At 38.8% G+C, this 17,264-nt stretch overlaps 1 protein-coding gene and 2 non-coding genes across 3 annotated transcripts in view; all 3 read left to right on the top strand.

Annotated features, from left to right (window-relative positions):
• The window catches only part of LOC134213431 (NADPH oxidase 5), a 335,835-nt gene that overhangs the window by 184,636 nt on the left and 133,935 nt on the right, over positions 1-17,264 (top strand). The window lies entirely within an intron of this gene.
• Positions 7,148-7,219, top strand: Trnaq-uug (transfer RNA glutamine (anticodon UUG)). The gene has a single exon. It is a non-coding gene; the product is annotated as a tRNA-Gln (tRNA).
• Trnac-gca (transfer RNA cysteine (anticodon GCA)) lies at positions 7,390-7,461 on the top strand. Its single transcript has one exon. It is a non-coding gene; the product is annotated as a tRNA-Cys (tRNA).

The following is a 17,264-nucleotide window of genomic DNA, read 5'->3' as shown; positions in this document are numbered from 1 at the left end:
CTGAGAAATCGCAAGAAATGGGGCATCTGGGATTTTAGATGTTCCCGGAAGCGGTGGAAACTCTCGATCATCCCGATGTGAAACCACAAAAGTTGAACGTTTTTGAGTATGTCCACCCGCTTTGAATTTGACCATGTTGGATTGGGGCTCACTTTACGGCTGTTTTCTAGGCTGGGGTCGCTGGCTCTGTTTTATTCTCTTCCTCGTTGAGCCATTGAAAACAAAGGGAACCCCATTTCCAACCTCGGAGTCAGAGCTACCTTGATCGTCCAAAGGAAGAGACGAGTAGATGGTGTCAGAAACGAGTGGAGGAGCGGCCTTCCTCAACATTTCGGCGTAACTTCGCCGAGAACGCTGCTGAAGAGACCGCTTCTGGTGTATTCGCTGCTGTATGTACGTTGGGCAAGCTTCAAGAGCATGTGGAGGGCTTTCGTTACAATAAACACATTTCGGTGCCGTCTTGCACACAACCTCCACATGCTTCTCTCCGCATGATGCACAGCGAGGTTTATTGCAGCAGTACTGAGCGGTGTGGCCCAGCTGCTTGCAATTAACACAATTCATCACCTTCGGTACATACAGCCGAACAGGTAGACGAAGTTTGCCAATCACTACGTAGTCAGGCAGTGCGGACCCGGAAAAAGTGACGCAGAAAGAGTCAGACGGGGAATAACTCCGCTTCTCTCCCTCCTGCGACACCGAATACATTTGTTTGCAATCCAGTATCGCAACAGGAGGCAAAGAAACGTTCTTGAAACGACCGAAACCACCCCCGTCACCACCCCCGCGATCTCACACACTGCTGACGGTAAATACACCCTATATTCGAGAGTGAAAAGCTCACAGATGGCAATCTCGTTGGCCTGTTTGCGATCACTGACCGTGACACGGAGTTTACTGGACCCAACCATGTCAATGGTCGCGACAGACGAAAATCGCTTTTCCAGATCTTTGCTAATCTGGCTGATATTCAAACGTTTGCCTTTGGGTCGAAAGAAAACAACATACGGCCCACTAGAGTCGTGAGGGTAGACCTTGGGACGGGGGCTCGTAGAGGAAATTTTAGCGTTGCTGGTGTCCATTTCGTTTTGGTTTGGAACACCCGAATGCAACGAAACATCTGACATGGAATACGAAGTACCCCTGCCAACTTCGCCTTCGCGCATTGCGGACACGAAATGCGCCGCTGCAGCGAGGCACAATCTCTTTTAAAACTAAACAATTATCACAAGGGCAGAAAAAAAAACACACACACAAACAAAATAATGATTTGGGACAGAGGGGAAGACGAGTAAAAAAGAAAGAAAAAAATCAGAAGGGTTATATACAAGATACGACCGCCCGACGTAAACTACGTAAAACAGATTATAAGATAATTCATTTGATTGCCTATGTCACTGGTTTGAGCATGAGCTTAAAGTGATTCAAATTTTGACCTTTTTGGCTCCCCTATTCTGGAACGATAACATTTGCTATTCTAATGAACCTCCTAAATTTTTAACTGAATTGGTTGTAATTTGACTGAGCACGAGCAGTTTGATACTTGTATCCTTGTATTAAGTAAGACAGTCATTTTTCCGAAGCGATCGGATTGTTGCTCATTATTAATATTTATGTAATTCTTTTACGTGTTAAATTGATTTTCCCACGATTCAGTATTTCGCGAGTATGTTCTGCACCGATCGCGCACCAATTACCGTCGACACTCTACATCTCGATATATCTCCCTATGTCCCTTTTCTCCGTCCCTACGAACTACATACATTTTTGCTTTTTGCATCTCGATAACCTCCCTATCTTGGTATCTCTATCTCGATGTGTTCTGATCATGTTTTATTCAGGATTCACTCTCTCTATGTCGATATATTCAAGTTTCTAGGCTACTAGACAACCTTGGGGCAATGATAAACACATCAAACAGAAGAAATGACATTTGGTTTTTACCGTTTTTCATAGCAACGAGCTTTTTTCCATCTACTACCCATTTTAATTCCTCGATCTCTCCTTATCTCGTTCTCTCCTTATAATTCCTCAATCTCTCCTTATCTCGATGGTCTCTTCAATATGGAGATGTGGAAAGGCGACTGTAATTAACTTTTTGCGATTCCTGATCATAATATCTGGTTTACACTGTTGAGTCATAAAACGGCCTACTTTTCCATATAAAACGAAATGGGTGCTTTAATGAACGTTATCAAATCAAATGGGTTGCATAATATTCATTATAACTCTCATTTGGCTAACATCCGAACAGTAGTTATGGTAAAACGACCTATTATGGAGGGGTTAAGCACCGTGTCAAAACAAAATTGATTACAAAAATTCTTCAAAAATTACCTGTTGGTCGATTTCCACATTGTAGTAGTTGAATAGGATGCTCGTTAACTATAGTTTCGTAAATATTACGTCAATTGTGCTGAACTTATGTTGTTTTGTTTTTATCACAATAAAAACAAACTACCGCAATAATAGGACGCAGTTGCCTATCGTTGCGATATTTTTTGAAGGTCAGTCCTATTGTTGCGGTATTACATGTAATTCTTATGGAGAGCGATACCGCAACAATAGGACCTTACCACTACCGCAATAATAGGCTCAAAGAATTAAAATTTTTAACGAAAAACGTTGATTTTTCATCATTTTGAACGGAATTTTGTCAAACAAAATCTGTTCTAGTCGTTAATCCGAAGAGTTTTAGCGTACCTACAATTGTTTTCAATCGTATTATATTCGGAATGGACTACTTTAACACTACCGCAACATTAGGGCATACCACAACGATATGACGTTTTACCCTACATGACTACATTTAGCTGAATTAGCTTAGGGTGAAATCAGGAGTGATTCAGTTTCATTCTAAATTTTCGACCACTATTCCAGTTTGAATCTGGAGCAAAATAGCACAAACTCGCTGGTTTCCCCAGCAGTGTTCTATTCATGTTTTTCAAATTTTCAATTAATTTTAATCATTATGTTACTCCCAAGAAAGGCGCCGGAATTGCTAAGTGGATTGATCCGTAGATAAAATGACGCATCCATACACCAAAACAATTGAAAAATATTTGAATCTCATGATTCAATCGTGGTTCAAATCTGCAGAAAATAGAACGGAGCGTTATACCAGTTTTATTTTTTTGACAGTTGACTGGTCTAAAAACTAAATCTAGAACAGCTGCTGGGAAAATTAATGTTTCAGATTCATATTCAAACTGACAGCCCCGAACGATTTGAATCACTGCTGATTTTACTCTTAGGTAAGTGTTCAAATAGTGTATTCTCTGCGTCGCGTAATAAATGAAATACCTAGTTCGATGGACATGACATCAAAAAATTCCAAAAGCAAGTACATCTATCGCTTCACGGTTTATCGAACTATGCAATGTGGCACGGCAACATGGAATCTCTGCTGATGTTACTGATTTCGAACAAAATTGACGTAATTCAAAATATGAAAAGAATTGAATGCGACAATTTAAAATTTTCACTCAAAAAAACCCGAATTCATTCCCCTGTGGTGATGACGCCTTTCTTCGACTATTACCTATTCGACTTAGAGTGGTTAATGCATCTCAAAGGTAATTGCCTAATAAATGGCTATTAAATTCTTTGAAGTATTATTTTAAGGGGTGCTGCCCAAATGGTAAGATAACCTTGTTTAAAGGTAATAATCAATTTTAATAGAACTTTTAAACTGGTGGCGAGTTTCCGAGTCTATTGATAAACAAATTTTAAAAACTCATTAAAAAATAAAGGCGCTATTAACTTCAAAATCTTACATGATTTCATGACGGTCCTCAATTTTGAAATATTGTACAAATTGTATCCCAGCCCTTAGACGCAGTTTACGTCAAAATTGGCTTTATAAGGTTAGTCTAGGATTGCCTCTTTATGCATTTGGAGAGATTATAATGAAAATATGACGAATAATTATATCCATCAGTGTAGGCTTGATCGAACTATTAGCAAGGACGAACATGTCCAGCACCTAAAGCACTTTTTCATAAACATTACTCTTTTGCTTCGACCGCGGCCATGGCTTTGGCTCTTTTGTTCTAGTTTTTGTGGGAATCACGGCACAAAAGTAGAGCGTAAGAACCAACCACACCAGTCGTAACGAGACTCAGAAATTTGGGTTTATAAATAAATGGAATTTTCAATGTTTTTACGTTAATAATCAATAGTTACAATAAGCTTGAAAAATTTCTGGAGAGTTTCCGATTCGATTGATAATAAAATCTCGAAAATCCATCCAAAGATAAAGGGTCTTCTAGCGTTTGAAATCTCGCCTAATTTCGTGACGGTCTCGAATTTGGAAATTTCGGTTTTACACCCTGTATCTGAGTCTTCCCCTTAGACGTAGTTTACGTCAAAAACTATTCCAATAAGATGGAGAAGAGAGGGGAACAATGAGAGGGAGCTCAATTAAATACTTGCGTTCACACTGCTGTGTTGCCGGCTAACAGTTCTGGCAGCACACACTAGCTCGATGGACACTCGCCGGTGGTGCGGTCGAAGCGAACCACGCTATTGTTGGTGTTCTCGCCGCACTCAACACTGCGACTGGGTGGATGGATGGTGGCAGGACGGCAGCGTCTGTGTTGGTGGAGACGCACGATGGATGATGACTGTCGGCGTGGGACGATGATGCCTGCGCCTGCGATGGACGCCGAATAAACTGCAAAGTTTTGCGTAGTTGCAAAACCAACGAAATGGCTACTTAACTGCTACAGCTAAGCACCACTTCCACTCAAGCACTATGCTTCAAAACACTTTCGGAAAAAAAAAACCACTACCTGTACTTCAGGAAAAAAAACCGAATGAGAAGCAGACCGTACGCGGACTTACAACCGTCTCGCACGGATGCTCGACGTGGAATGTTTTAAAAAGCTGTCTGTCAAAATGTTAAACATGTTTATTTCGTATCACGGTAAATTCAGTTAATACTAAATATCTACGTTAAAAAATTTATGTATTTCAGGTTTTCTGCATTTTGGAAAGATTTTTCATGTACTTCTTTTTGACTTATGAATGAAGCCCACCACAATAAAAAGGAACACTTAATTAAGGACTACACAGTAGTGGCTTTTAACTAATAAAATCCTTGTGTAACTTTGTTATGCTTTATCACAACAAATAAACAAACTCTTATGTTTGTGCTGCGTTCCCGGAACGGCGAACTATTTTCATCGCTTGTCCATGATCTTATTTAGAACCTACAATTCGGATCAGTTTCCCGAGTTCGTGAGGTGTCCTCTCAAATGTCAATTACATCGTTCTATGGAGATTATAAGATGCTATAAGATTAAGATTATTATAAGATTCTATGGAGAGCCAGAGTTAATTTTGATAGAAGCGATACACTCTACAATTAATCGGGGTCGGGCCACTTGTACTTGCGCATGTGCTGGAAAGTTTAATGTACGAACGTCGACTGGAAGGACATGGATTAGATCAAGAATTTTTTTTGAGGCAAGAAGCTCAGGAAGACTGACTCAATGTTGGGTGGCGCGACGAGATTAGCAAGGCGAATATCAGTTAGTGTACACAACCTCGCTGTAGACGGGAGATGGGTAGGAAGCAGGCGCCAAATAGATGTAGCTGATCTTGTACTGTAGATACTTGTCGTTTAATTAATAGAGAGCTGTAGCTGCTGGAAAAAAGTATCAGTCAGTAGCCCTCCATTGAGTGGTATAGGGGAATTTGATATTTTTTTTTGTGAAGGTCTTCTACTAACTATTTCCGATATTTTCACGTCTGTTCCTCTCTTACTACTTTAATAATAAGATGATATCGATTGTGCATCACAAAGAACCTTTGCTCCGTATACATGCCTGAGCCTACCAAATAAACGAACTTGGAAAAAAAATCATGTCTGACGGGAGGTATAAAAATATGATATGAGTTTATCACCAAAGTTGAATTTTGCGCTCAAAACAAATAACTTTTATAAGAAGAAAAATCACACTGTTTGCGAACCGGAAATGAAACAGTATTTTTTGTCCCGGGTATCCCGGGATTTTCGGGATTTCAAAAATAATATCCCGGGAATCGGGAAAACCCGAATTTTCTCAAATCCCGGGATGGAAAATCTACTTGAACCAAACCTTTTAACTATCCAATCTTATGGTCATTTATTCTTCAAATCTTTTAGTAGTCTATTCAGCTTTAATCATCAAAATTCGTATCATTCAAATAACCACAAAACAACACAATTTTACACTTATTTATCGCCTTCGCAACACTGTGCGTTGTCCCAGCCTAAAGATGACACGCTCATTTTTCACTCGGACACACCAGCCAGCGTGTGTTTAGATCAATGAACTTCGCTGAACGGTTCAACACCTGCCAGCCAGCAGCCAGCGGCTGTGCCTGCACGTAAACGTGTGGAGCTCGGAAAAAGGGTCATTTCTTATCTAGCTCCTTTCGCCGCGTCGGCCTGCGATAGATTGCCAGCGACTAAGCAGCGATATTTGCACGGGCTCCGAACGACGATGGTGCGTATGGAGCACTTCTCGGCCGTACCTACTGATAAGTGGCGGCGGTGGCGTCTCACTTGCGTTCCTTGCATACAGAGAGTCTGCGACAAGCCCTAGGGGCAAAGTAGTTGAACCGTCGACGACGTCGTCGTAATAAAACAAGATTAAAATCAGAGAGTTTTTAATTGCAAAAACTAGTCGCACCAGTTTTGTCACTTTGTCAAATGCACCTGTTCCGTTTGGGGCCTAATAAAGGTTTGTTGCTGGACGATGCGATAGAGAAGGGGTTGTTCGATCCAGTGATTGCGTTCAGAAACCAACGCTTGATCATTAAATAATGTTGCGAAACTATATTAATTGGATTTTTATGTGATTCCGATAAAGATCAGTTTTTACTGCTATGAATTGCATTGAATGCTTGAAATGCCAAATAACTGCAAGGCTAGAAGCCATCTAGACCCGTGAAGACATTCCACTCAACAAGCTGCAGACAATCAACATAGCAACTTCCATGTCGTGAATGAACAGTTGAAGATACCTCAATGAAAAGGATTCTCTAAAACAAATAAAATTACCAGCACAAGGCTGGACTTCAAATTGAACGATAGATAAATTTGACTCAATGAATGCTTAGGATATTGATTTGTATAGCAGAACAATCATGAGTGTGAGGTTCCATGGTGTAACGGTTAGCACTCAGGACTTTGAATCCTGCGATCCGAGTTCAAATCTCGGTGGAACCTGGTTGTTTTTAATAGTGTTGTTGGATAGGAAATATATTACATTTCAAATAGAAGAGCAAAAATGATATCATCCATCAATCTCTAACATCCACGATGAATATATTTTGTTTTTTTATGCTCTTTCTTGACATAGCCTTGATGTAGTACACGACTAGGGAAACATTCAGTGAGGGGATATAGCTCAGTGGTAGAGCATTCGACTGCAGATCGAGAGGTCCCCGGTTCAAACCCGGGTGTCCCCTAAGTGTAAAACTTTTTAGTTGCAAATTAATTGTATTCAATATGACGATGACAGATTACGAACATATTAAGGTCACTCCTGACAGAATCCAAGTTTCAAAGTGCTCGCGTTTTCGGGGCACACCACTCGATACGGAAGCAACGCACAACTGTCATTTTTATTTTTTCACGCATGCTGCGACGCAGCAAAGCTGAATCAACAAAAATGACAGTTGTCCACCGCCTCCGTATCGAGTGGTGTGCCCCCGAAAACGCGAGCACTTTGAAACTTGGATTCTGTCAGGAGTGACCTTAAGCATAAGCATGTAAATAACGATAGATGCAAAGATTAAATTATTCATATGAATTGAGCTAATTATGAAATTAAAACCATGAATTGTGTTAACAAAAATCCAAAATAGTCATTCTATCTCTAGAAAAAGTAATATAGGGTATGGAAATAAATGCTACAAAAATTGATGAGTTGTTTTTTTATCATACTTAAGTGCAGCACTCCTAAAAATCCACGAGAAGGTAATTATGGTACCGCTAAGCAAATTACCTTGGGTTTCATATTATATTGTTCGTACTTGAAATAAAGTTTATGTAATGTTTCAAAACTTAAGATTCCGTTCTTTCTTGATAACTGAAAGAAGCTTTCCATTATTACTTTCCAAATCCAATACTTTCCGAACAGTCTATTCAAATAAACCGTTGTAGATGATTGATAAGAGACAATCCGTTATCACCAGGATAATTGGATCGCATCTCATTGAAAGGTTTATCGCTCATACTTGACAGAACCGTCGTTCGGAGTTGAGCATCGAGTGCAGTTATGTGCATCTGCGTCGGCTTTGTCGCCATCCGCATGAAGGGGGAAGTGCTCGATCTACCTGTTCTGGTTTTCGCACTTCTGCTCGAGCTTGTAATCGTCTGGTGAGCCCATTAGCTATGCATTAAAACTACGGTATAAAGTGGCCCACCAAAGTAGAACACAACTGGGTTCATCGATCATCTGTCGCCACATCCTCTGTGCGCAATAGGGTGCTGCATTTTTTCTGCACAAAAAGCGTCAAAAAGCTAAAAAAAAATAAAATTTAAAAAGACATGAGTGCCTTCATGATTTACAATTAAAATCCAATGCCGAAAAAAAAACAATTTCAAAATTATGGAATCGTTCAAATAAAAACTGCACCCTTATGTGCGCGCTTGTCTGATTATCACCATTCGATAACGAGCTGTGGGTTTGGTTAATTGCTTTGAACGTCATCAATAATGCTCGGCGCGAACCGCGATGTGGTCAGGTGAGAAGATCGCCTGCTCCCTCATCTAACACGACAACGTGGCTCAAGAAGGCGTATCTCCAATAGTTTCATGTTTATAAATTAGCTTATCGTGTCGTCCAAATGTGACGGTCTGCTATAAATAACACGAATGTCTCCAATGCATCCACACCTGCATCATTGATCAACTCGTGACCGATTGAATTCGTTTATGGCCATCGCTAATCATCCTCCGGTGAAGGACTGCCTGGCAAAGCTTTCGAGCAACTGCACCGAGGCGATCGCTCACCCTTCAAATGCAACGAATGGAACGCGCTCGATCAGATCGACTCTCCCCTTTGCCGTAGGTCAGGTCGACACAAAGTCACCTTTTTTTCTAGGCGTTTAATTCGAATTCGAACAATACCCATTGGCATCGTAAACTAACCAAACGACGACAACCGGTCCGGTTGGTGATCGGTGGTGGCTGGTAGGCAAACCCGAGGCAACAAGTGAGATAAAGCTCACCAGAATTGTAATTTCGGGGTGGAGCTTAATGTTTGATCTGATATTGCAAAAAAGTGCCCTCACTAATTGACCAACGCGCGAGGAATGTGCAACTGGCTACGGCTCTAGTTTTCAGCACCTGAGCTAAGAGTGCGGGCCACATATTCGGGCCGATTGACGACGGCGAGTCAGGTTCAGGCGAGAAGAAAAATGGTGAATGTCAGAGACCAGTGCCCAGAGGCGTCTACGAAGGGGCACGGTGTCAAACATTAACTCAAGTTTATAGGGTTTTGCAGTCCAAAATAACTTCGTGACACAAGCGAATAACTTGTTTGAAGAAATCCTAGCGTGCAAATTTATGACAAATGTTCAGCTTCTGATTTTTAAGAATTTAACGATAAATCGCACAGTGACAATTTTATTACTTAAATTTTCAGGGAAAAAAGAGGAACAATAATATAATAAATTAGCAATCATTTGTCGTAAATTCAAGAATTTTGTAATACAACGATTTTTGGGGGAACATTATTTTTATGCACTTAAAAGCTTGAAAATCACTGTAACATAGATAAAACGTGAACGGAACGAATCGCAATGTTCACAAGACTTGTAGAGCACACCCAAAGCTTCCGTATGAAGGTTGTTGCGATAGTTTTCGACGTTTATATCTCTTGTTAGAATTTTTCCAAAATTGAAAATAGCCCAAAAACACTAAATCGACTTGAGCCACCTCGAAATTTTATCCGAATTAGCTGAAAATTTGACAGGAGACTTATTTTAGCATAAGAATTGTGATTCTGGGCTGACCGGTTGAATTTTTGATACTTTTTGAAAACATGAAGAGGTCTAATAGATATTCTGAGTCACCCAAAAAATTCCCTGGAGTAAGGTCCCATGGTCTACCCACGTAGCCAAAGGTCTATCGTCCAAATTGAAATACGGTACATGCTTTTTGTGATACTTACCATAGAATATGTTTACTGTATATATTCTGGGTTATCCAATAAATCTCTGGAGTATGGCCTTAAGGTCTACACGTGTAGCCAAAAATGTGTCGACTAGTTTCCAAAGTAATACGTGTTCTTTGTAGCACTTTGCATAGAATGTAATCACAACATATGTTCTGCATTTTCTAACAAATCTATGGAGTAAGGCCTTATGATCTATATGCGTAATAAACGGTCTGAAGACTAGTTTCAGAAGTGGTGCATGCTGTGATGATCATTGGGATAAAATGAGTTCACTAGAGATGGGCGTTCAGATCCGGAACCGTTAAAATGATCCGGATCTTTGTTGTGAGTCAATGATCCGTAGCTCACTTTTTGAAAGACGAAAGTTTTGAAAGAAAGTTCACCAGATCAGCAAATTATCTGACTATTCGTAGGAAAACGCCAAAATGAAAGGTTTTTCGTGGGTTCTTTATACAGAGTTCTTTATGTGAGCGAGAGAGTGATGAAATGTTTGTATGCACGAGTCAAAAGCAGAATCCTGAATGACAACCGTTTCACCATTTTGCATTCTCCTTACATGTTATTCCAAAGATCCGATCCGTATGAAAGATCCGGATCATTAGATTGAACGACCCAGATCTGATCCGTTCAACGGAGTGATCCGTCTTGCCCATCTCTAATATTCACAACACATGTCCTGTCCAAGAAATCTCTGGAGTAAGGTCTTAGTAATACAAAAAATCTCTGGAGAAAGGCGATCTACACGCGTAACCAAAGGCGCACACTGCGGCAGCCCTTGTCCAAACATGGAAAAAGCCTGTCAGTCATTGAAATGATGAAATAGACCATGAGGTTCTCAGCGAAGTTTCAATATACATTGAAGCCGAAATTTTGGTCAATTTTCACAATTATTATCAGTATTCGCATGAAAGTCCAACACGCCAAGTCGGTCAAACAGTGTTTTTAAAGTAAGATTTCTTCAGAGAAGTTGTTTGTCTATTTTGATGATTTATTTACTAGATTTGAAAAAGGACCATACAATAAAATTTGATCAGTAATTGAACTTTGTCAACACTTTTAATATTTAATATTATTCAAAATCAAGGATAATAGCAACATACACGATTCGTGACGGTGATCTAGTTGGAAAAAAATATGTCTGGCGATTATTCTAAAAAAAAGCAAATTTATAGTATTTTCCACATATGGCGTTTATGCCATGGGGCACAGTCGGGCAAGCGATTTAATAGGAAATGGAATGAAAAATTCATGCCCTTTCATTCAAGTACTATTCCAAAGACATGATTTACAATGATTTTTTTCGAAAATGAACTTTACTGAAGACCATTTCAAATGCTAATAAAAAATTACCACCCAATGATTTTCGATTAGTCAGGGTGGTAAGTAATTAAACAACATGATAAAATGAACAAAGTTAAACTACGCAACGCTTTTATTGAAAAATTATACAAGAACTGATGAAATTTTATTATTGCCCCGATGCTGGGTTATTAGGCCGAAGGCCGAACGGTCATTAGGCCGAATGGTCATTAGGCCGAATGGTCATTAGGCCGAATGAGAAGTGGGGAGTGAGACGTGAGTGGTGCGAAATGAGGAAGAAGTAGAACGGAGAAAGTAAGAAAGAAGAAAGAAGAAGGAAGGAGAAAGAAGGAAGAAAGAAGAAAGAAGAAGCAAGAAGGAAGATGGAAGAAGAAAGAAGGAAGAAGGAAGAAGAAAGAAGAAAGAAGGAAAAAGGAAGACGGTAGAAAGAAGGAAGAAAACGGAAGAAAGAAGGAAGAAGAAGGTAGAAGGAAAAAGGAAGAAAGAAGAAGAAAGAAGGAAGCAGGAAGAAGAAAGAAGGAAGAAAATGGAAGAAAGATAAAAGAAGAAGGAAGAAAGAAAAAGAAAAAAGGAAGAAGGAAGAATGGAGAGAGAAGAATGGAAAATAATAAAGGAAGAAGAAAGAATGGAAGAAGGAAAAAAGAAGAAGGAAGAAGGGAGAAGGAAAAAGGAAGAAAGAAAAAAGAAAGGAAAGGAAAGAAAGGAAAAGGGAAGAACCCTAACAGCACACATATTTCACATAGGTTATAGACACTCATATGTGACCTGATTAAGTCACAACCAAGTTGCTGTGACCAATTTTGTCTAACTTGTGCTGCTCGGGAAGGAAGAGGAAGAGTAAAACGGAAGAAGGAAAAAGGAAGAAGGAAGAGGAAAAAAGGAAGAAGGAAGAAAGAAGAAGGAAGAAGGAAGAAGGAAGGTGGAAGAAGGATATAGGAAGAAGGAAGAAGGAAGAAAAAATAAGGAAGAATGAAGAAAGAAGAAAGAATAAAGAAGAAAAAAGAAAGAAGCAAGAAGAGAGAAGAAAAAAGAAAGAAGAAGGAGAAAGGAAAACGGAAGAAAGAAGGAATAAAACGGATGAAAGAAGAAGGAAGATGAAAGAAAGAAGGGTAAGAGAAGAAGACAGAAGGAAGAAATAAGAAGAAAGAAGGAAGAGAAAAAAGGAAGAAGTAAGAAGAAAGAAGGAAGAAAGAAGAAGAAAGAAGAAGAAAGAAGGAAGAAAGAAGGGTAAGAGAAGAAGACAGAAGGAAGAAATAATAACAAAAAAGGGAAGGAGGAAGAAGGAAGAAGAAAGAAGGAAAGAGGAAGAATGAAGAAGAAAGGAGGATGCAAGAAGGGAGAACGAAGAAGAGCTAAGGCGAAGAAAAAACTTCTCAGTTTTACTTTTTGCTTCTTTTTACTAATTCGGCCTAATTGCCATTCGGCCTTATGGCCATTCGGCCTAATGACCATTCGGTCTAATGACCTTCGGCCAAATGGCCTTCGGCCTAACGGCCTGACACCATTACGCCTATGGATGTTTTTAAAAACATATTCGAATAGACCTAGAGGAAAATGGAGAAATCTCGCTTAACTTTTCAAAAGGACCTAAGTAACATTTTTTTCATGAATTAATTTGAATAGCGCAATCAATAGAACAACATGAATGCTTTTGATTGCAGTACTCAAATTAATTCATGAAAAAAATGTTACTTAGGTCCTTTTGAAAAGTTAAGCGAGAAATGTCCAATTTTTTTATACTCCGCAAATGAATAATAGTATGTAGAGTAGAGTGGGGCAAGGGTGCGCGTGGGGTAAGAGTACGTTTTCGATTTTTTGAAGTAATTAAAAAAGATAAACTAGCAGCACTGCATCAGATTGACAGGTATTCTGTCCAACTTTTATCATGTGTAATTATGAACGATTTGAATAAACAACAAGGTAGATATGGAGTTAGATAATTTTTTGGTCATTTTGCTTAAAATAATTGTGTTTCCGCAACTAGTATTTCATTACCATATATACGTTTAATCAGGTGAACATTATACCATTTCGATAACCTATTGTATAGAGTAATTTATGGTGCAGAACACCAATCCGGTTGGTTTTCCAAGAAGTCAAAACAATTACTTATATCAATTTTGAGACTGTGAGGTAATAGTACGCAGGAACGGGTGGGGCAAGAGTACGCATGTGAGTCTTCAATTTCTGATGTCAAACCCTTATCTCCGGCCGAAATAAAACTACTTCCAAAGCGTAAAGACCCACAACTAAGAAAAAGGGACAGAAATCGAAAATTATCAGTTTTAAGGATAAGTTTAAGTTATTTGGTATTAGAAAGGACTTAGCGAACAAAGCACTGAAGCGAACTGATGAAATTGTATTAGGACTTATTGTACCTGGCTTAGAAACCTCGCAGTTAATAACTGTGGAAGTGCTTAATGAACACTAAGCTGCGAGGCGGCTCTGTCCCAGTGTGGGGATGTAATGCCAGTAAGAAGAAGAAGAAGAAGCTTGCTTCATAAAGGCCACATGATCGATTGAAAACTAAGTTCGTACTCTTGCCCCACTCTACTCTACATATGAAATTTTTTTTCAAAGTCATTTGATATTCATGAAAGTGTCCTATATTTCCGCGTCTTTTCTTATACTTTTAATAGAAGTGTAACAACTTCCGAAAATATGAAAAAACGCTGATGTATTAGACACTTTTTGCAAATATTACCATGCTAAGAAAAAATAGTGCATATATACTGGTATTCATTTGTTTGGTTTATAAAACTGGGTAAATTTAAATCCGTATAATGTTTTATAACTAATCCTTTTCTATCCTCTTCGATACGAATATGTTTTACAAACTTTATCTTCCAAAAGTGCAGAAATAAAATTCCTTCAGATTTTAATAAATTCTTAAACAAATGCACTGCGCTTTTTGATTTTATTCATCTTATCATGATATTCAAGTGTTTACCCCCTGACTGAATGAAAATCATAAGAGGATATTTTTTCTAAGCATTTGTACTGGGTTTCAGTGAAATTCAAGTTTGAAAAAATCATCGAAAATGTTTTTCATGTTTGTCATGTTTTTGGAATAGTATTGGCATGAAAAAGCATGAATATGTTTGTCCATTGCTGATTACAGATTAAAACACCTGCCCGACTCTGCCCCTTCGCATAAACGACATATGTGAAAATACTCTAAAATTGCCTTTTTTCCGCGATTGAGCGCCAGAGATCTTTTTTGGTGGCTGCCACAGCCACGAATCGTGTATTTTGCCAATATCCTTGATTTTGAAGAAAATTAAACAGTTAAAGAAAGTGTTTATAAAGTACAATCATTGATCAAATTTTCTTTTTTGGTCTTTGTTTTCTAAATAAACAAATAAATCATCACAGCAGGCTCTGTAATTTTGAAATTTTTAGCAAGGTTCATCGAAATTAAGAAACAAACAACTTCTCTGAAGAAACCACACTTTCAAAACGCTGTTTAGGTTGTAGGACAGAAGGTCGAAGTTCAAGGAACAAAACTTCGAATATCAAAAGGTCGAACGAACAAAAGGTCGAAGGGTAAAAGGTCGAAACAAAAAATCTATGTCAAAAGGTCGAAGGACAAAAGAACGAAGGTCAAAAAGCCGAAAGGACAGAAGGTCGAAGGGTCAAAAGGTAGGAGGGACACAAGTTCAAAAAAAATGAGATCGAAGGACAAAAGGTCGAAGATCAAAAGGTCGAAGGGACAAATTTTTTGACTAATTTTTGCCACGCCGTTGGCTATTGGATGACTATTAAGTCAGTTTCGTACATTTTGTTGAGCATTTGTACTTGCATCCTATCGGTAATACTAACTATTTTAGTAAAAAAAAACGGCTAATCAGTCTAAATTTAGTAAAACGAGTATGTTATTTACCCAACGTTTCGACACGGGGATTGTGTCCTCAGGAGGACACAGATTGTGTCTTCCCTTTTTACTAGAATACAAAAGATACAGTCGTCACACAAACAGGTAATACTAACTTATTTTCAGGGTTTGCAGAAAACGCTCTCAATTGGTAACGAACAACGATAAAAGAAAGGCTGTTTCGAATCATAACAAGTCATGATAGCAAATATATCAAACTTGTATACAAGCGCAAAAAAACAGAATCGGAAAGGCAGCCCCCACACAAAAAGAGATGATTTTCGCTTTGTTTTTGCTTATTTTGTGTTGTGCAGCTGGGTAGAACAAGTTGAAATGCATCATCATAACCAGTGCTCCCCGCATTTGGAGCTTTTAATAAGAAATGTATCAGTTCCCAGTTCATGACAGCTTGTGAAAAAAGTCTCTCGCGGTATGCTACATATCGTATATGTATACAGAGACGATATGTGAGAGACTTTCCAATTCTCTTTTGGATTCAAGCCCTGCTTGTTTTCAGTCAAGTTCATATAACACTTATCTACTTCCAAGTATGCAGAAATTATTAGATGGCGATCAACCCACATTTGCTGTACAGTCTGCTCGAGCAAAAATAAAAATAATTTTCCTAAGACTGCGTTTCATTTCCCGAATTCAACTCAAATCAAAAAGTGACACTTGAACAGTTCCCCAACAACCCTGCACACATAACAGAATTACTTTTGCCCGGCAATTGTTTTTGAAATTGTTTGTTGTACTATACACATGTGGTAGTGTTGGCTTGAGAAATGGATTGCGAGTGATTTGACTATGCGTCCAATTTGGGAATCTCGAGCTCGTTCAGTAGCCGGTAGGTTGCGAAGGCCGACGGAGGTCCTTCGTAGCTTAGTTGGTTAAAGCACCAGTCTAGCGTACTGTAGGGTCATGGGTTCGAGTCCCATCGAAGGGAAAGTGGTTACCTCCAATACATTTTTCAAATCAATATCTTCCACATAACGTACATATTCACATATGAGTTTCCATAACATTGTAAATTAACGTCCAAGTCGGGTGGTTTAATCCCCGGAAATAGGCAATTAACTTTGATTGAACAGATGCGTCTTATTGAAAAGCTCATGTGAATCATATGACCATGTGATTTTTTATTTTCGAACTATCACTTTCAATAAGAAAATTATTTTGAGCTTTTTAGTTGAATGTCTTCACTTCTCATAAGACGAGTTTATACAATCCCATTGAATTCCACCACTTAATTGTATCTTGACAGATACGTATTTCGACCTCAACAGTAAGGCCGTTTTCAGTGTCTCGTACTTGACTCGACTTCGATGTCGATTATCCAGAGGGTTTCTTGAAGGACCATTTTGGGAAATACCTGGAGGGACTGTAGGTTCAGATAAAATTTATGGATTATTAGAATTTTGTGGAGGAATTTGCCATTGAATTAACAAAAGTATTCATGGAAAAACTCCTGTAAATATTTCTAGAAGAAATTCCTAGGGTAGGGTTGAGTTAGTTTAGACATTTTATGTGAGATTCCCGTGAAAATTTCTGAAGAGGTCTCGAAGTAATTTATTCATTCTTGGAGGAATTTCCAGCGGAACTTTAGGGAAAATTTCAGGAGGAATTTTTTTTTGACGAAAAAAAACTGGTGGGCATTCGAGGGGAACATTCATGAAAATCTAAATAATACGCAGGAAGACTTCTAGAGAAATTCACTGGAAAAAAATGTAATAACTCCTATGGATTTTCTTTACTTCCTGGAAGAAGAATTCCTGGAAAAGCTTCCCGAAGAATTCTTTGAGAAACATCCTAACAACATTATTATATCTATGATCCTAACTAATTTCTGGTGGAGCCTTCGCAAAACATTGTGGATGGACTTCCGGCGGAAT

Source organism: Armigeres subalbatus, chromosome 2 (assembly GCF_024139115.2).
Source record: "Armigeres subalbatus isolate Guangzhou_Male chromosome 2, GZ_Asu_2, whole genome shotgun sequence".
NCBI classification, from domain to species: Eukaryota; Metazoa; Arthropoda; class Insecta; order Diptera; family Culicidae; genus Armigeres; species Armigeres subalbatus.
The sequence above is the reverse complement of the archived record's forward strand: the minus strand, read 5'-3'. Positions and strand labels throughout refer to the sequence as shown.